At 37.0% G+C, this 17,789-nt stretch overlaps 1 pseudogene across 1 annotated transcript; it reads right to left on the reverse strand.

Moving 5' to 3' along the window:
• Positions 1 to 2,827: 2,827 nt before the first annotated feature.
• LOC308633308 (protein SET-like) lies at positions 2,828 to 4,258 on the reverse strand (annotated as a pseudogene). Its single transcript has one exon. The product of its transcript is annotated as a protein SET-like (transcript).
• Between the last annotated feature and the right edge of the window lie 13,531 nt (positions 4,259 to 17,789).

A 17,789-nucleotide genomic window follows, 5' to 3' on the forward strand; every position in this document is an offset into this window, starting at 1 on the left:
TGGTGCCAATACCATGCTGTTTTTGTTACTATGGGTCTGTAATATAATTTAAGGTCTGGTATTGTGGTGCTTCATGCTTCACTTTTATTTCTAAGGATTGCTTTGGCTATTCTGGATCTCTTATTTTTCCAAATGAATTTTGTGATTGCTTTCTGTAGACTTGTTTTCAACCTATGATGCACAGATCCAACCATACTACAATAAAGTAATTCATCCATCCTTTTTTTCCCAAACAAGTTACCTGATCTAGCAATAGTGGTAGATTGTGAGATGTGAAGAAAAAAAAAACTCTTCCTGTAATTCACAGCCTAGAGTTTTTAATTTAGCATCTGTTTGTGAACAGATTCGAGGGAGTTTGTCTACCTCCTAAAATTCCATGAAAGGCTTTTTTTTTTTTTCCTGTAGCAATCTCATAACTTTCATCACATTCTCAAAGATATCTTTGATCTAAAAATGCCTAAGAACCAGTTCTCTGGATGGCGAGAGAGACAAGTAAACCTTATATAACAGGACAACATGCTAGAAGGGCATGCTTTAGGAGTTAGAGGGGAGAAACCCTGGTGACTACACTCGGGAAACCAGGTGAGGAGTAGGTGCCTCAGGGGTGATTGAAAGAACCAGACGTCTTCAATATTGAGAAAAGATTTGATTGCCATCTTTGCTTACTTGAAGGACTATTTCATATTAGCCACATTCTCTTCTATAATCATCTTCTGTAACTAGGTTTGATAAAGGGGAAATTTGTCATATTCCTGTTATGGAGAGGCCCACCAGTAAATGCTTCTCTGTGCCATGTGTTCCTCTCTCTAGTTCTAACCATGCCTGGACTCTTGGGGCCACCATCGCCTTGGTGAGATGCTTTCCTCCTAGTGGGAAGGGAGGCAGTTTTTTTTTTTTGCATTTAATAGTCCTTTCTGTAAAGAAGTAAACTTAACAGTTGTCTTCATTGGTGTCCCAGGGACTAAAGCAATTGCAATCACAAAGTAAAATTGCTGAAATTGAGGCCACCCTACAGCCTGGTTGCTTCTCCTTTTTCTTCCAGGATTTAGTTCTATCCCATCTTCAGTTTCCAGATCAATTGCAAAGTATAATAGGTAAAAAAACAAAACAAAACAAAAAAAAAAAACACCAAAAAACCCCCAAAAAACTCCTCACAGTTTGCAAGGCTATGAAGTACTTATGTACTTACAAAATTGCAAGATACACACTTGTAAAAAGTATGAGGTACTGCCTTTGCAGATGCTGCCATGGCCAGTAACTGTCTGCTGCGAGGCATGGTCAGCCCCATTGTGATGATCCTTTGAGTGAGGTTTCCTTTGATCTGTTTGCAGACAAAATTCCAATAGCAGCCGTATATTTTTATCCTCTGAGCACTAGTGAGAAAGCATTTTTTTTAATTCCTTTTTTTGCCTCCTCTATCTCTCTGGTTTCTGCATATGAGAGAAAACATTCAATCCTTGACTTTCTTAGCGTGTTGTTCTCCAGTCCCATCTATTTACCAGAAAATGACATAATTTCATTCTTCTTTATGGATAAGTAAAACTTCATTGTGTATATATTCCACATTTTCTTTTTTTTTAAAAAAAATCTTTATGTTCCTTTATTGGAGCAAGATTTCCTGACCAGTATACAGTGATGTATTTACTAAACAGAGACCTGTGCAGAAATTACATACTATCCATCTAGACAGGTTTTGGTTACACTTTGCCTATTGATGGAATAGTTCCATATATAAAGTTTTATACAACAAAAAGCTTTGAATTTGACCAGGCTGTCTATTAATTCACCTTTGAAAAAGTGGCATTTAATTTCAGCTATATTTTACAGCATTAAAAAGCTTATGCATTAGGTAGCTTTTCAAAATGCTACTCTCTGCACAGCAGCATTGAGCAGACAGAGCAGAGTCCATCATCCCACCCAGATCCACACATTGGCGTTGGAGAGATTTATGCCAGATACCAGGGACTTAAGAGAGACAAAAAGTTCTTCCTGACCACCAGCACGGACTTTTTACTCTGAGAGCCCATCTTCTTGGCCACACTTTATAGAGCCAATGAAGACATACCAGCAACTGTCCCACGAACAACTTGACATTAGAGCACCAGGTCTGTTTGATGGTGGCTGCAAAGCACTACTATAACCAGGTAATTGAAGACCTACTTTAAAAACTGCCAATTTGAGATAAAAATCAAGGGTATCACTCATAACTCAGTTTTGAGTTTCTACTATCCCAAATGACATGTTCAGAAACCAATAACAAATTGTACCCATGTTTCCCAGCTACAGAGACATTAAGACATTGATTCAAATCCCTTTAGTCAATCCACATTGCCCTGAGGTCATCCTGCAAAGTGCGTATCAAAATATACGAAGTTAGGGTGACAAAGTTTGACGATGATGTTATTATACAAGTCAAACTTGAAAGGTCATATTAAAAGTATATCTATTCTGAGAGAAAAGCATCAAATCCTTTGTGTACACATTTAGTTTTATTGTAACAAAGCAACTTGCACACTTTTAACGTTTAAAACTGAGCATCATGTTTCCTTTCCAGGGAAAACAAAAAAGAAAATTTAAAAATAAACAAACAAAATTACAATAGAGAATGTCAATTCCAAATAAAATCCTACAGGTTCTGCCGATTCTCCCATTGAGTGGCAGGGCTCAAGTCATCATTAGGAGAGAATTTTATTTTAAAAGTGTCATCTTCAACTGCAAGGATGTCCATTAAACATCACAATTAAACATGCCAAAGGAGAAGCCATGCTGTCAAAATGCCCACTTAACCCACCCAAACATCTCAAACCCACCCTTTGCTGACCTTCTATAACCCCATTTTTTAAAGTTTTTTTTTTTCTTTTTTTAAACAAGAAAAAGTAGAAAGATACATGTTGGTAAATGCTAACTGTCCATATTCACATAGAGACACAGTGTAATCTCTGAGTCCAATATACAGAGAAAGGAGGAAAAAAGCTAGAATTCTATGCACTACTCCACAGGGGCCTAGCACCCTCCAGCTTCCAGCAGAGTGAAGGGAGCAGAAGGTTTTTCTTTTTTCCCACAGAGCATGGTGGTGTTGATTCCATAACAGTTTTTTTGTTTTGAGACAGGAAGGGATAAAAATGAATTTAGAACAGAAGGGTGTAGAGATTCTTTTCCCATTGTACTCTGCTCAAGGTATTTCCCCCCAAAATAAGTTGAGAAGCATGGTTTGAGAAAAGAGACCTCAAGAACAGGGTGACTGAGCACAAGGAGGTGGGGGGGGGGGAAGGAGGGAGAAAAAGACTGCAACTTTCTCCCAGGGACTGAATTAAAAAAAAAAAAAAAGAAAAAAACCCAAAAAACAAAAGAAAGAAAGAAAAAGGTTGGAATCTATCAGTGTTCAATTAGTCATCTTCTCCTTCATCCTCCTCTCCTTCCTCCCCTTCATCATCATCTTCATCTTCTTCACCTTCATCCTCATCCCCTTCTTCATCAGTATCTTCCAATCCTTCTTCTTCTTCTTCATCATCATCATCTTCTTCTCCTTCCCCTTCTTCATCATCCATATCAGGAACCAAATAGTACTGCAATGGATTTGGCCAAATATCATCTTTGATGACCTCTCCTAACTCATCTGCACCTGCATCAGAATGGTCAGTAAACCAGATAAAGAAGCTCTCTGGTTCTTCATGCTGCCTCTTCCTGCTGGCTTTATTCTGCGTTTGACTTGAACGTTTGGTCAAATCCTTTCCAGATTTCCATTTGATTTCAGTGGACTTTGAAGATGGATCACCACTCTCATTCAGATGAAATTCTTTGGAGAGAACTTTATTTTCGAAGTAAGGATTTTCATCAAAATAAAAATCTATTCTGTAACCTGATTTGATATCTTCAAATTCTGTCACTTCAACTCTGGTCAAATAATGCAGCGTCTCTTCATCTTCCTCCCTAAGCAGTTTGGACACTTGTGGGTGGTTGACAAATGTTGTTACCCCAAAATTTGGGATTTTGGCGATCAATTCTGACCTCTTCTGAAAAAAAATGGTTGGCGGAGTTTGTTATATTTCTGTTCTACTTTCAATATCTCCTCACTGGCTTGTTCATTAAGTCTGTCTATTTCATTTTGTACTTCATGGATATGTTCAATTGCTTCTTGTTGTTCTTTTTCTCCCTTCGGCAAACCCAGAGAGGCCGATGAATTCGCCTGCTCAGGGGCGGCAGGCAGTTTGGGTTTTTTTGTTTGAGACTGGAGCGGAGATTGGCGTTTGGGGGCCATCCTGTGAGGGAACTCAAGGAGCAGACCCACAGGTCTCACAGCTCACCAGGGAGAAGTGCAGAGACCCACATTTTCTTTATCTGTTTGTCTGTTGATGGGCACTTAGGCTGGTCCCTTAACTGGGCTATTATGAATTGCACTGCCATAAACAGCAGTATGCATATATCACTATAGTATGCTGATTTTAGTTCTTTGGGATAAATACCAAGGAGTGGAATAGCTGAATCTTAGGGTGATTCAATTCCTAGTCTTTTGAAGAAGCTTCATACTGATTTCACCAGCGATGTATAGGTACACCCCTAACCCACATTCTCACCAGTAATTATTGTCATTGGTATTCTTGATGAATTCCATTTTAACTGGAGTGAGATAAAATCTCAGTGTAGTTTTGACTTACATGCCCTTGATGGCCATGGATGCTGAACATTTTTTCATGTATTTGCTGGCCATTTTTATTTCTTCTTATGAGAAATGTCTCTAGATTATTTGTCCATTTATTGGGTAATTTGTTTATGGAGGTTAAGTTTTTTTTTTTCAGTTCTTTGTGTATTTTGGTTATTAATTCCTTGTAAAAGAGTAACTGGCAAAGATTTTTTTCCTGTTGTGGAAGTTCTTTCTTCATGCTCTTGTTTGTTTCTTTCTATGCAGAAGCTTTTTTTTTTTCTCATCATAATAGCTTTTATTTATTATTTGTTCTTTTTAGTCAGATTTTTACTTTGGTGCTGTTGTGCTTACTGATTTTTGGTTTTAGTTCTTGAGCTTTACCCCTAAAGCTTGTTAGGGAAGTGATTGCCTGTACCAATACATTAGATACTTGATCTTCTAGGAGTTGCACAATTTCTGGACTAATTTCTGGGTCTTGAATACACTTTGAGGTGACTTTTGTGCAGGGTGAGAGATGGGGATCTAATTTTATTCTTCTAAATATGGATATCCAGTTTTCCCACTACTATTTGTTAAAAAGGCTATCTTTCTCCAATGTATGCTTTGGCCACCTTTGTCAAGGATCGGATGACTGTATCTATGTGGATTTGTCTCTGTATCTTCTATTATGTCCCATTGGTCTATGTGTCTGTTTTTATGCCATAAAACTTATAGTTTTGTTACTATAGCTTTTGTTACTATAGCTCTGTAGTATAATTTGAAAACCAGCATTGTGATGCTGCCATCATTGCTTTTGGGTTCAGAATTTCTTTGGCTATTCTGGGTCTTTTGTTCATTCAGATGAATCTTAGGACTGCATTTTTTTCTAGTTCTTTGAGAAATGTCTTTGATATTTTGATGGAGATTGCACTGAAGCTGTATATTGCTTTTGGTTATATGACCATTGTTTAACAACTTTAATTCTGCCTATCCCTGAACGTGAGATGACTTTCAATCTTCTGAGGTTTTTTCTTTCTTTCTTTTTTTAGTTTTTTTTCCAATTTCTTTCTTCAGTGTTCTGAAGTTTTTATTATGAGGTCTTTTACCTCCTTGGTTAGATTTATTCTCAAGTATTTTGTTTTTTTGAGGTTATTGTGAGTAAGATTGTTTTCTTGCTTTCATTCTCAGCTGGTTCTTTGTTGGTACACAGAACAGGTTTGATTATTGTATTTGATTTTGTAACCTTTGATTTTGTACTTTGTTGAATTTATTAATTTTAACAGTCTTATGGTGAAGCTTTTTGGATCTTCTAAGTGCAGGATCATATACTCTGCAAATAGTGATTGTTTGAATTCTTCCTTTCATAGTTTTAATTGATTTATTTCCTTCTCCTGCCTAATTTCTCTGGCTAGAATTTCTAGTACTATATTGAATAGAGTAAGAATTTGTTACAAATTTCAAAGAAAATATTTTCTGTTTTCCGCATTCACTATGATGTTGGGGTTTTGGGTTTGTCATATATAACCTTAATGATGTTGAGATAAGTTCCTTCAGTGTTTCTTATTATACATAGGTGCTGAATTTTGCCAGAGAACTTTCTTTGCATATATTGAGATGACAATATATTTTTGTCCTCAATTCTATTTATGTGATGAGTTACACATATTTATTTGTTTATGTTAAGCTATTCTTGCATTTTTGAAAAGAAACCAACTTGGTTATGATTCATAATATTCTTAATATGTTGTTCAATATGATTTGTTATTGTTCTTTTTATATATATTATTTTGTATTTGCATTTTTTGTTTTATTAAGGATTTTTGCATCTAAGTTCATTGACAGATATTGGTCTATAGTTTTCTTTCCTTGATGGGTCCTTATCTGGTTTTGGTATCAGGGTTATACTGGCTTCACAGAATGAATTTGGAAGTATTCCACCGCTTTTTATTTCATGGAATAATTTGAGGGGTATTGGCATTAGTTAGTCTTTAAAGCTCTAGTAGAATTCAGTTGAGAGTTCATCTGATTCTCAGTTTTTATTTATTTATTTTTTAATCACTGCTCTGTCTCATTGCTTGTTATTGGTCTGTTTAAATTTTGGCAGGTTTTATGAGCCTAGAATTGTATCCATTTTTTTCACATTTTCCAATTATTGGAATATAAGTTTTCAAATTTGGCCCCTAATGATTTTCTGTATTTCTATGATGTCTGTCATAATTTCTCCCTTTTCATCTCTAATTTCATTAATTTTGGTTTTCTTTCTTTGGGTTAGTTTGAGTAAGGGTTTATCTAGACTCTTTTATCTTCTCAAAAAACCAACTAATCAAATAAACCTTATTATTTATTTATTTTACAAAAGATTGTGGTACACATATTCTGCAGAACTTGCTTTGGGAAGCTAAACTAGATATGTAGCTAAACCTAATTCCACAGAGAAGAAATTGGAGAGGTTTAAAGATGCAAAATATCCTCCCTGACAACTGTACTAACTCATTCCTACACACAGAAATCTCCTAGGAAGTGAAGAAGCATGAGATCATGAAGCCGCAGGTGGAACATTACACTTTCATGTTAGTCAGTTTTCCGTCACTACAACAGAATACCCGAAACACAAATCAACTGGGAAAGAGAAATGGTTATTTTGGATCATAGTTTTGGAGGTCACAGTCCATGATCCTATTGTTCCTGGCCTGTAGTTGAGACAACACATCAGGGCAGGAAGTGTGTGGTGAAACAAACCCCTTACCTCATTCTTGGAAGCCAAAGAGGGCAAAAAGGGTGATGGGCACCTATTGTTTCCTTCAATGGCATACCCTCCATGATCTGAAGATCTCCCAGTAGCCTCTTACCTTAACGGTTTTATCATCTCCCAATAGCCTTCCCAGGGGACCAAATCTTTAACATATCAACCTTTGGGGGACATTAAAGATCCAAAAAATTGCAACTTTCTCATTCCATTTTCTTATGGTTCACTTTAATTTAGGAAATCTGGGTGTTACTGAGAGACCAAAACAAAACAAATTTAAAAAACCACACACAAAAAAATGAAATTTAATTGTGTGATAGTAAAATACTCATTTGTTTAACTCAGTAAATATTTACTAATTTTCTAGTATTTTTCCACTATTCACTAGGAATTCAGCGACAAATTTTCTATAGTCAAGATTGTTACACTGAGGACAATTTGCCAGTGGAGAGGACAGGAACCAGTGTGCTGAGTTTAGTTAGATCTAGGTAAGTCTCTGAAACATAGATATTGGCCTGCCCTAGTGCGAGAAACCTGGCAGGATGTTAGATATATTTTTATTTTCCTATTATACCATATTACAGTAAAAACAAAACTTTACATAGAAAAATTGCTATCCATTCCCCTCACTCCAATTTTCCATCTTTTTCTTTGGTGAACTGATTTACTTCAGATTTTAAATAGAGTAGTAAACCTAACACTCCCCCTCCCCCCATGTGGATCGTACCCAGGGACTTTCATGTGTTAGATAAGCAAGTTTCCACTGAATTTCACCCCTGCCCAGCCGTAGGTTTCTTTATCATGGAATTGGTCTATGTGACTTCTTTTGTCCAAGGAGTCAGCTTTTATCCTTTTACATATAATGGTTCCCTGGTGAGGTTATATGCAAATTTTTAAAATAGGCACTTCTTTTTTTTTTTTTTTAAAGAGAGAGTGAGAGAGGGGAGAGAGAGAGAGAGAGAGAGAGAGAGAGAGAGAGAGAGAGAGGAGAGAGAGAGAATTTTAATATTTATTTTTTAGTTATAGGTGGACACAACATCTTTGTTGGTATGTGGTGCTGAGGATCGAACCCGGGCCGCACGCTTGCCAGGCGAGTGCGCTACCGCTTGAGCCACATCCCCAGCCCTAAAATGGGCACTTCTTAAGAAGTGGGAGTCTAGTCTTAAGATACAGGAGTCTAGTGCTGACTAATGGACAACCCACAATATCTAAGCAACTTAGCAGAAAGAATTCATCAGAGGTGAAATTCTATAATTTGAATTTAGGGGTGCCTTTCCTCAGAAGAACTCAAAATGCTTTGAAGCACACATTTTGTTTTGAAGATTTCTTTCTGGATGGGCTTGGAAATTGGGAGAAGATTAATATTTTGATCTCTGTTGACTCTGAGGAAAGGTATCATAAAAGTCACTTTAAATCCCACATTGTCTCCCACTTGATTCTAATGTATGAAATATGATTTGTCAAGAGCTTTGTAATGTTGTGAACAACCAATTAAAAAAAAAAGAATTACTTGTGACAAAAAAAAAAAATCCCACATTGTCCTTTGTGGATTATCTGCCCCCTCCACCACTCCCACTGTTACACAACTGAATTTTGACCCATGGGACCCACCCATATGGTCCAGTGTAGATCCTGGATGAATGTGTATTGGTAGTGCCTGGGTAGGCAGGATGTGTTTCCAAACACTCCTTATCATGTATCTGAGATTTCTAACACTGGAGTCCATTCTTTTGAAGGATGGATATGTTTCACAACTGCTTCTTGAAATTTTGGGACAGATCCTAAAATTGGACTTTCAGTTTATCTGTGGATCACACCCTTAATTCTAGTGATTACCATCAAGTGATTTGTGGGCCACTTTTATTAAAGGGCCAGGTATAATTTTAGGAATGAAAAACTGAGAGTTTGAAAGAAATACCAGAGTGATATTTACATGCAAAACAGAGAAACATTTATATGTTACAAAACTTAAATGAGTAGATGAATTTATTAGGCATAAATAGATTCAGAAGGAAAATGTAAACATAGCAATAGCAAGAATATCAACTATTCTAGAGTATATGCCTCTTTTCTTAATTTGTTTAACATAAATCTGTTCTGACTTTTTTTTTGTACCAGGTATTGAATCCAGGAGATCTCAACTACCGAGCCAGAGCCACATCCCCAGCCCTTTAATTTTTATTTTGAGACGGGATCTCACTAAGTCATTCAGGTTCTTGGTAAGTTGCTGAGGCTGGCTTTGAGCTTGTGATCCTCCTGCCTCAGACTCCTGAGCTGCTGGGATTGCAGGCAGGTGCCTGACTTACCTTTTTAGACAGTTTAAACTGTCAACCAGAAGAGATGAGGGAAGAGAGTCTTTCAGAAATAGGGGAAACTCATCTGTTGAATGTTAATACCTGTTAATGTTAAATACCCGCTGACATAAGCACATGGAGGTGGTAATGGAGACATTATTGAGGGATGCTTTTGTGAAGAGCGGACGCTGTAGTTGGAGGATGCAGAAATGTGAGAGAAGACAGCAAAGGCAGACTTTGAGCATTGAGCATTTGGGAGAATCAGTAGATGGTGGAGTGGGGATAAACTGGGTCTGATTTGTTTTGAGAACATATTAAAAGGTCAATGGCAAGTAGCTGAGAGAGAGAGAGAGAGAGAGAGAGAGAGAGAGAGAGTTGGAATTCAAGAGAGAGAGAAGATAATTGATTATATGAGAGATGGGGGAGAAATGAGATTCAGTCCACAGATGAAAGATGACAATTTTGAAAGGAGAAAGGATGAATAAGGATGAGGACACATGTTGGCAGGGCTGGGATTTGGTGATTGGAAATCATGGGATCCTCCTAAGGGGGACTCTATTTTTCCTTCTCTAACAGTTATGAAGACGTGTGAGTAGAACAGGAAGGAAGTTGGTAGTGGGTTTTGAGGGCTGGAGAAGGTAGAAACAATTACTGGGAAATGTAGGAGGAGAAATTTTCCCAGAGAAACACAGTATTATTTTCAGGCAGTGTTGAAGTTCACATTAAGTTAGTGATCATCAACGTGGGATGGACCTAATTGTCTTGAGTGTGTGATTTTCTTCAGCAGGGCTCAGCCACCTAAGTGGATGCATAGCAAGTGAGAATATGTCATCATTGATCACTGAGTTTGGGGACGAATGAGGGAGCTGCATCTGCTCATTCATTTCTATTACAAAATATAGGTCTTCTTTCTGGTTTGGCAGAAAATCTCAAAAGACTCCTATGTGAACCTGGTTCAAATCTTCATTCTTACTGACCTTCAAACAGAACAGACTTGTGACCTTGTCTTTCATCACCCAGCTGGCTTGGCCATGGAAAAGCAGGGCAGTACCTGTGACCTGATTGAGCTTCTTAAATACAGAAGAGATGATGGAGAGAAATTATAGATTTCCATGATAAGAAACTCAGGGGAGATAAAATAGCTGAAGAAGCAAGCTGGAGGGAGTATAGGATTTGGTTATAGGGAGGTCCCCCTGAATTCGTCATCTTATTGGAGAAGATTTGGGTAATGATAAGGACTTAGGTGTGACATATGAGAGTGGCTTCATTATTATGATCTCAATGAATGCTTCTAAAATTTCCTTGGAAGAGCAAAGGTCCAATGAAGCCACAGTAGGTTGCTTTTCAACATGATTTCAGTTCCTGCTCTCCCAGCTCTCACAGCAAGAAGAGGTTCTTTCCTTGACCTAGGCTGGCCTCAGAACTTGCTTTGGCCAGTAGAGTGTGGACTCAAGAGACTATGTATGTGCTTGATTACTCTAGAGCTCCCTTGCTTTACATGGCCAAGCCAGCTGGGTGATGAAAGACAAGTTGCCTAGTTACCCCCTTTGCCCCAGCCAATGGCCATACATGTGAGCTAGCCCAGGAAGGATCAGAACCATCCAGTTGAGTTCAGGTTAGTTAAACAGCCGGTAAAATAGCTTCCTAGGTTAAATAACTGGCCTGTAGACTTGGAGAACTAAATAAATTATTAGACAGTGATTGCATTAACTGTCTAATCTTTGGGATGATTCGTTTTGGAACAGTAGTTTACTGATACAATAGCCAAAGTAATTTTTAAAGAAAAAGCAAATTAGAGGGATTTGCCATATGAGATATTAAGATTTCTAATAGAGCTTTAATAATTAGGGCATTATAAGGGCTGGGATTGTGGCTCAGTGGTAGAGCACTTGTCTCACATGTGTGAGACCCTGGGTTCGATCCTCAGCACCACATAAAGATAAATAAAACATCCATGTCCATCTATAACTACAAAAAAAATTAAAAAAATAATTAGGGCACTATAGATAGATATGGACAAATAGACTGATGAGTAAGACCACAGAGTCCAGAAACAAGTGTATACAAATAAGAAAACCAGATATATGAAATAGTGGGAGTATCACAAACCAGGTGTGGTAGTAGAAAATTTGGTTATAAAAATGAAAAATTTTAGTTTCTACCACTCACAAAATCTAAATTTAAAACTTTCACAGAAAATACAAGAGAATTAAATTTTTTTTTATTAAAATTTTTATTTGTTTTAATTAGTTATACAGGACAGTAGAATGCACTTATATACTTTGGTATATCATACATAGATGGGCTATAATTTCTCATTTTTCTGAGTATACATATTGTAAAATCACATTGGTCATACAGTCACATACACACATAAAGTAATAATGTCCGTTTCATTCTACTATCTTTCTTATCCCCACATCCCTGCCTTCCCCTCCTTTCACTTCCCTCTACCTGATCTAAGGTAACACTGCTATTTTTTTTTTTGCATTACAATTCTTAATACGCATATACACCACAATTTTTGTATCTCTGTATATAGAATATGTTGACACCCAACTCAGGTCTTTTTTTTTTTTTAATTTTATTTTATTTTATTTTATTATTTTTTTATTGGTTGTTCATAACATTACAAAGCTCTTGACATATGATATTTCATACATTAGATTGAAGTGGGTTATGAACCCCCAATTTTACCCCAAATGCAGATAGCAGAATCGAGAATTAAATTTTTTTAAAAAAAAATTTTTAGGGTAATATTTTTGAGACACAAAAAGCAAACACTAGGAATTGGGAAGATGGCAGAACAGAGGAGATTGCTTTTCTGGCTGCTCCATGGTATAAAATGAAGAAAGCAGATAGACAGCTTCTCCATCAGGTAGGTGGAAAAAAAGGGGGACTTTTCTGGGAATTAATCCTGGACATTCAAAGCAGATTGGGAGCTCAGGAGGCTCACCAGTACCAGCCTGAGCTGTTCCCACCCCATCCCCAGCAAACAAAGTGGAGGGATAAGGGAATTAAAGGAACCAGAATTTTTAGGAGGCTTGTGGTATGTCTGGAGGGTGCAGTGAGATCAGAGATCAACCTGGATTAACCTGACAGGCTGCACAATGTCCTCCTGTGGGAAAGAAGCTGCGTCTCTCCTAGCTGTCCATGGAGAACAGAGGAAGAAGCCACTTTGTAGCCATGCAGTGGGGGCCAGCAGCTGTGGGAGCTGATTCCTGCAAACCTGAGCTTGGTCTGAAATATAGGCCTGACCAACTCACATCTCACAACACAGAGTGTGCCTAAGTGACCAGGCGAAAATCAGAGGAGGAGAGGGGTTTACACAGGGGAAATGGGCCATGGAAAACCACCTGCTCTTCCCTCCCCCAGGGGCTCAAGCAACTCTCAGGATCAGCTGGGAGGGTTGTAACCCTTCAGGAATTGGAAATGCCTGGGTGGGAGTGATTGAGTTTGGAGAGTAAATCAGAGACTCCAGGAAATGTGGGGTCTGTGGATGATGAAGGAAACAAAGGATTGGCTCCTCTGCCACATGAGTGGAACCCAGGGGAAATTCCTGGGGTACAGTGTTCCAGTGTGGACTGGCAACTGCCGATTTAAAATATCTAGGCCAATCACCATTCAACAAAGAACCTGCAGCCTACCCTGCCTATGGGATCTCCTCTCAAAGAATACTCTGGTAACACCACCCTGAGGGTAGAGCAGACACTACACTCCAGCTCACTTCACCTAGCACTGCTGAGAAGGAAAGCCAAGAATTTTTTGAACTCTGAAGGAAACAATTCTTTAACCTTTCATCAAGAGCTGATGAAACTCACAAACATGTCTCTGTTTAACTGTGAGTTGTACAGTCCAGGGATACTTACACATACACACATTTGTCTCTCTTTTTCTCATTTGTAGCATTTTTTGAAGACAGTTAATTTTCATGGCTTAGGCTTTTAAGGGCTGGGATGTTTGATTAGTATATTTTGGTTGTGTTTTGTATTTGCTTATTTTTTTATTTTATACTTTTATTTCATGTGTATATATTTCCTTTCACTTATTAGTTTCCTTTGATTCTCTTTCTCTTTTCTTCTTCTAACAGCCAAACTCTACTATTTTTTCATCCTTCCTTTAGTTTTTTACTTATATTTTCTCTGCTTCTCCTTCATAATAATCACATACTATACCACTTCTGTTCTCTGCCTATTCACCAAAATTATAAACCCTTTTGCAAACTTACTGTTTTTCCTGTGGAAAATAATTGATCAGGTCACTTCCATTAATTGTGAAAATTAACATTGTAGTTGTCAGAGCATAAACTATTTGGTTTAGTGCTGTATATTGTTTGAATTGGTTGTCGTTATTATTTGTCTCCCCATAAACCATGAGGAATTGAAAACCTTTGGGGACACGATAAGTCCACAGAGTAGAAACTACTGCCCCAGATCCATAGTGGTAGATGGGTAGATATACAAACAACATGATAAAGCAAGGAAACAAACTTACCCCAAACAAACCAAAATGCTTCAATAATCCATTGACAACACAGTGGAGAAAATATCAAAGAAGTTTAGAACGTTCATCAAGTTAAACTGATCTGTGATGAAATACATTTTACTGTCATATATATCTGAACAGAACAAGTAATTTAAAAAACCTAATCTGCAAGGTAAAGGAGAATGTAAGGAGTGAAATCAGAGAGAAAATACAGAAAGTGAAAGATTAGTTCAATAAAGAGATGAGATTCTGAAAAAAGTCAAGTGGAAATCCTTGAAATGAAGAAATCAAAAAACCAACTTAAAAAATATAGTGAACAGCATCACCAACAGAGTGGCTCACAGGAAGATAGAGTTTCAGGAAATGAAGACAAAATATTTAATCTAGAAAATAAAGTTGACCATGGAGAAACAACGTTAAGAGATCATGCACAGAACTTCCGAGAAACATGGGAAAACACCAAACTTAAGATTTATCAGGACAGATGGAGACTCAGAGATACAAACCAAAGAAATGCACACTCTTTCCAATGAAATTATATTAGGAAATTTCCAAAACCTTACAAAAGAAGTGGAAAATCAAATACAAGAGGCTTACAGGACCCCAAATGCACAAAATTACGACAGGCGCACACCAAGGCACATTATTATTAAAATAATATACATACAGAAAAGGATAGAATTTTAAAGGCTGCCAGAGAAAAATGACAGGTAACTTTTAGAGGGCAACCAATCTCAGTTGATTTCTCAAGCCAGACCCTCAAAGCTAGGAGGTCTTGGAATAATATATACAAAGCTTGAAAGAAAATGGATGCCAGCCAAGAATAGTATACCAAGAAAAATTAAGCTTCAGATTTGATGATGAAAAAATAATCTTCCATGAAATAAAAGAATTCACAAGTAAAAAGCCTACACTAGAAAATATACTCAATAAATATTTCATGAAGAATAAATAAAAAAATTAGAGTGAAAATCTGCATAGGGAAGAACTACAGTAGAAGAATAGTCAATCAAAGGAGAAACAATTCAAATTAAAAACCAGAAATAAATAAAAATGACAGGGAATAAAAACCATTTCTCAATAACAACGTTGAATGTGAATGGCCTAAATTCATCAACCAAAAGACTGACAGATTGAACTAAAAAATAAGACCCTGGCTGCGGTTGTGGCTCAGTGGTAGAGTGCTCACCTCGCACATGTGAGACACTGGGTTCAATCCTTGGCACCACATAAAAATAAGTAAATAAAATAAAGGTTTTTTAAAAAATTAAAAACAAACAAAAAACAAGACCCAAAAATATGCTGTCTCTAAGAGACTCACCTCATATGCAAATACATCCACAGACTGAAGGCAAAAGGATGGGAGAAAACATATCATTCACATGGATCTCATAAAAAGCAGGAGTTTCTATCCTCAGATAAAGTGGACTTCAAGCCAAAGTTAATCAAAAGGGGCAAAGAAGGTCATTTCATACTGCTCAAGGGAATTATATACCAACAAGACATAGCAATTGTAAATATTTATGTCCCAAACAATGGAGCATCTATGTAGATCAAGCAAACCCTTCTCAATTTCAAGAATCAAATAGGTCACAGCACAATAGTACTGGTTGACTTTAACATGCCTCTCTCATTATTGGATGGATCATCCAAGCAAAACTAAAACTAAACAAACTATAGAACTAAAGAATATAATTAATAATTCAGACATATATAGAATATTTTATCCATTGAACATAATACACTTTCTTCTCAGCAGCACACAAATCATTCTCTAAATAGAACATATCATAGGCCACAATGCAACTCTTAGCAAGTACAAAAAAATAGAGATACTACCTGGCATTTTATCATATCATAATGGAATGAAACTAGAAATAAACAATAAAATAAGAAATAGAAGTTACTCTAACACATGAAGATGAAATAATATGCTATTCAATGACCAATGAATAACAGAAGAAATCGGGGTGAAATAAAAAAGTACTTAGTGATAAATGAGAACAGTAAAACAATGTATCAAATCTCTGAGACACCATGAAGGCAGTTCTAAGAGGAATGATGTTCTTCATAGAAATAGAAAAGCAGTCATGAAATTCATTTGGAAAAATAAGAGACCCAGAATAGCCAAAACAATCTGTAGTGAGAAAAGTTAAACAGAAGGCATTGCAATACCAGACCTTAAATTATACTACAGAGTCATAGTAACAAAAATGCATGGTATTGGCACGAAAATGGACATGAAGATGAATGGAATAGAATAGAAGACACTGAGACAAACCCACACAAATAGAGTTATCTCATACTGGACAAAGGTGCCAAAAGCATACATTGGAGAAAAGATAGCCTCTTCAACAAATTGTGCTGGGAAAACTGGAAATTCATATGCAACAAAGTGAAATTAAACTCCTATCTCTCACCCTGCACAAAAATCAACTCAAAGTGGATCAAAGACCTATGCCTTAGGCCAGAGACCCTGTGCCTACTAGAAGAAAAAAGTAGATCCAACTCTATTATGTAGGCTTAGGAACTGATTTCTTTAGCAAGACTCCTAAGGTGCAAGAAATAAAATTAAGAACCAATAAATGAGGTAGTTTTAAGCTAAAAAGCTTCTTCATAGCAAAGGAAACAATCAGGAATGTGAAGAGAGAGTCTACAGAATGGGAGAAAATCTTTGCTACCTGTACCACCAATAGAACATTAATTTTCAGGATATATAAAGAACTCAAGAAACTTAACACCAACCCTCCCCCAAATAACCCAATCAATAAATGGGCAAAGGAACTGAACAGGCACTTCACAAAAGAAGAATTATGAATGGTCAGCCAATATATGAAGAAGAGTTCAACATCTCTAGCAATTAGAGAAATGCTAATTAAATTACACTGAGATTCCATCTCATTCCAGTCAGAATGGCAATTATCAAAAATACAAGTAACAATAAATGTTGGCGAGGATGTGGGGAGAAGGGTACACTCATACATTGCTAGTGGGACTGCATATTGTTGCAACATTCTGAAAAGCAATATGGAGATTCTTCCAAATACTAGGAAAAGAACCGCCCTTTCATCTGTTATACCATCCTTGGTACATATCCAAAGGAGTTACAATCAGTGTGCTGCAGTCCTGTGGCCACATCTATGTTTACAGCAGCCTAACTCATAATAGCTAAACTATGGAAACAACTTAGGTGTGCTACAATAAATGACTGGATAAAGAAAATGTGGTATACACATTCAGCCATAAAAAAATACTTACTTTATGACTTTTGCCAGTCAATGGATGGATCTGGAGGCTATCATGCTATGTGAAATAAACTAATCCCCCAAACCAAAGGCTGAATGTTCTTTCTGATATGTAAATTCTAAGTTGCAGGGGGTGGGGGTAGAAGTTCAGTGCATTAGACAAAAGGGAATGAAGGGAAGGGAGAAGAGATAAGAATAGGAAAGAGAGTGGAACTGGACATAACTTTCCTATGTTCCTATATGAATACACAACCAGTGAAACTCCACATCATGTACAACCACAAGAATGGGATCCTAATTAGGATAAGTTATACCCCATGTATGCATGTATACTATGTCGAAATACACCCTACTATTAGGTATACCTAAAAAGAACAAATAAAAAGAGATTTGTGATG

This window comes from Spermophilus citellus, assembly GCF_964194105.1.
Source record: "Spermophilus citellus genome assembly, chromosome: 14".
In the NCBI taxonomy this organism is placed as follows: Eukaryota; Metazoa; Chordata; class Mammalia; order Rodentia; family Sciuridae; genus Spermophilus; species Spermophilus citellus.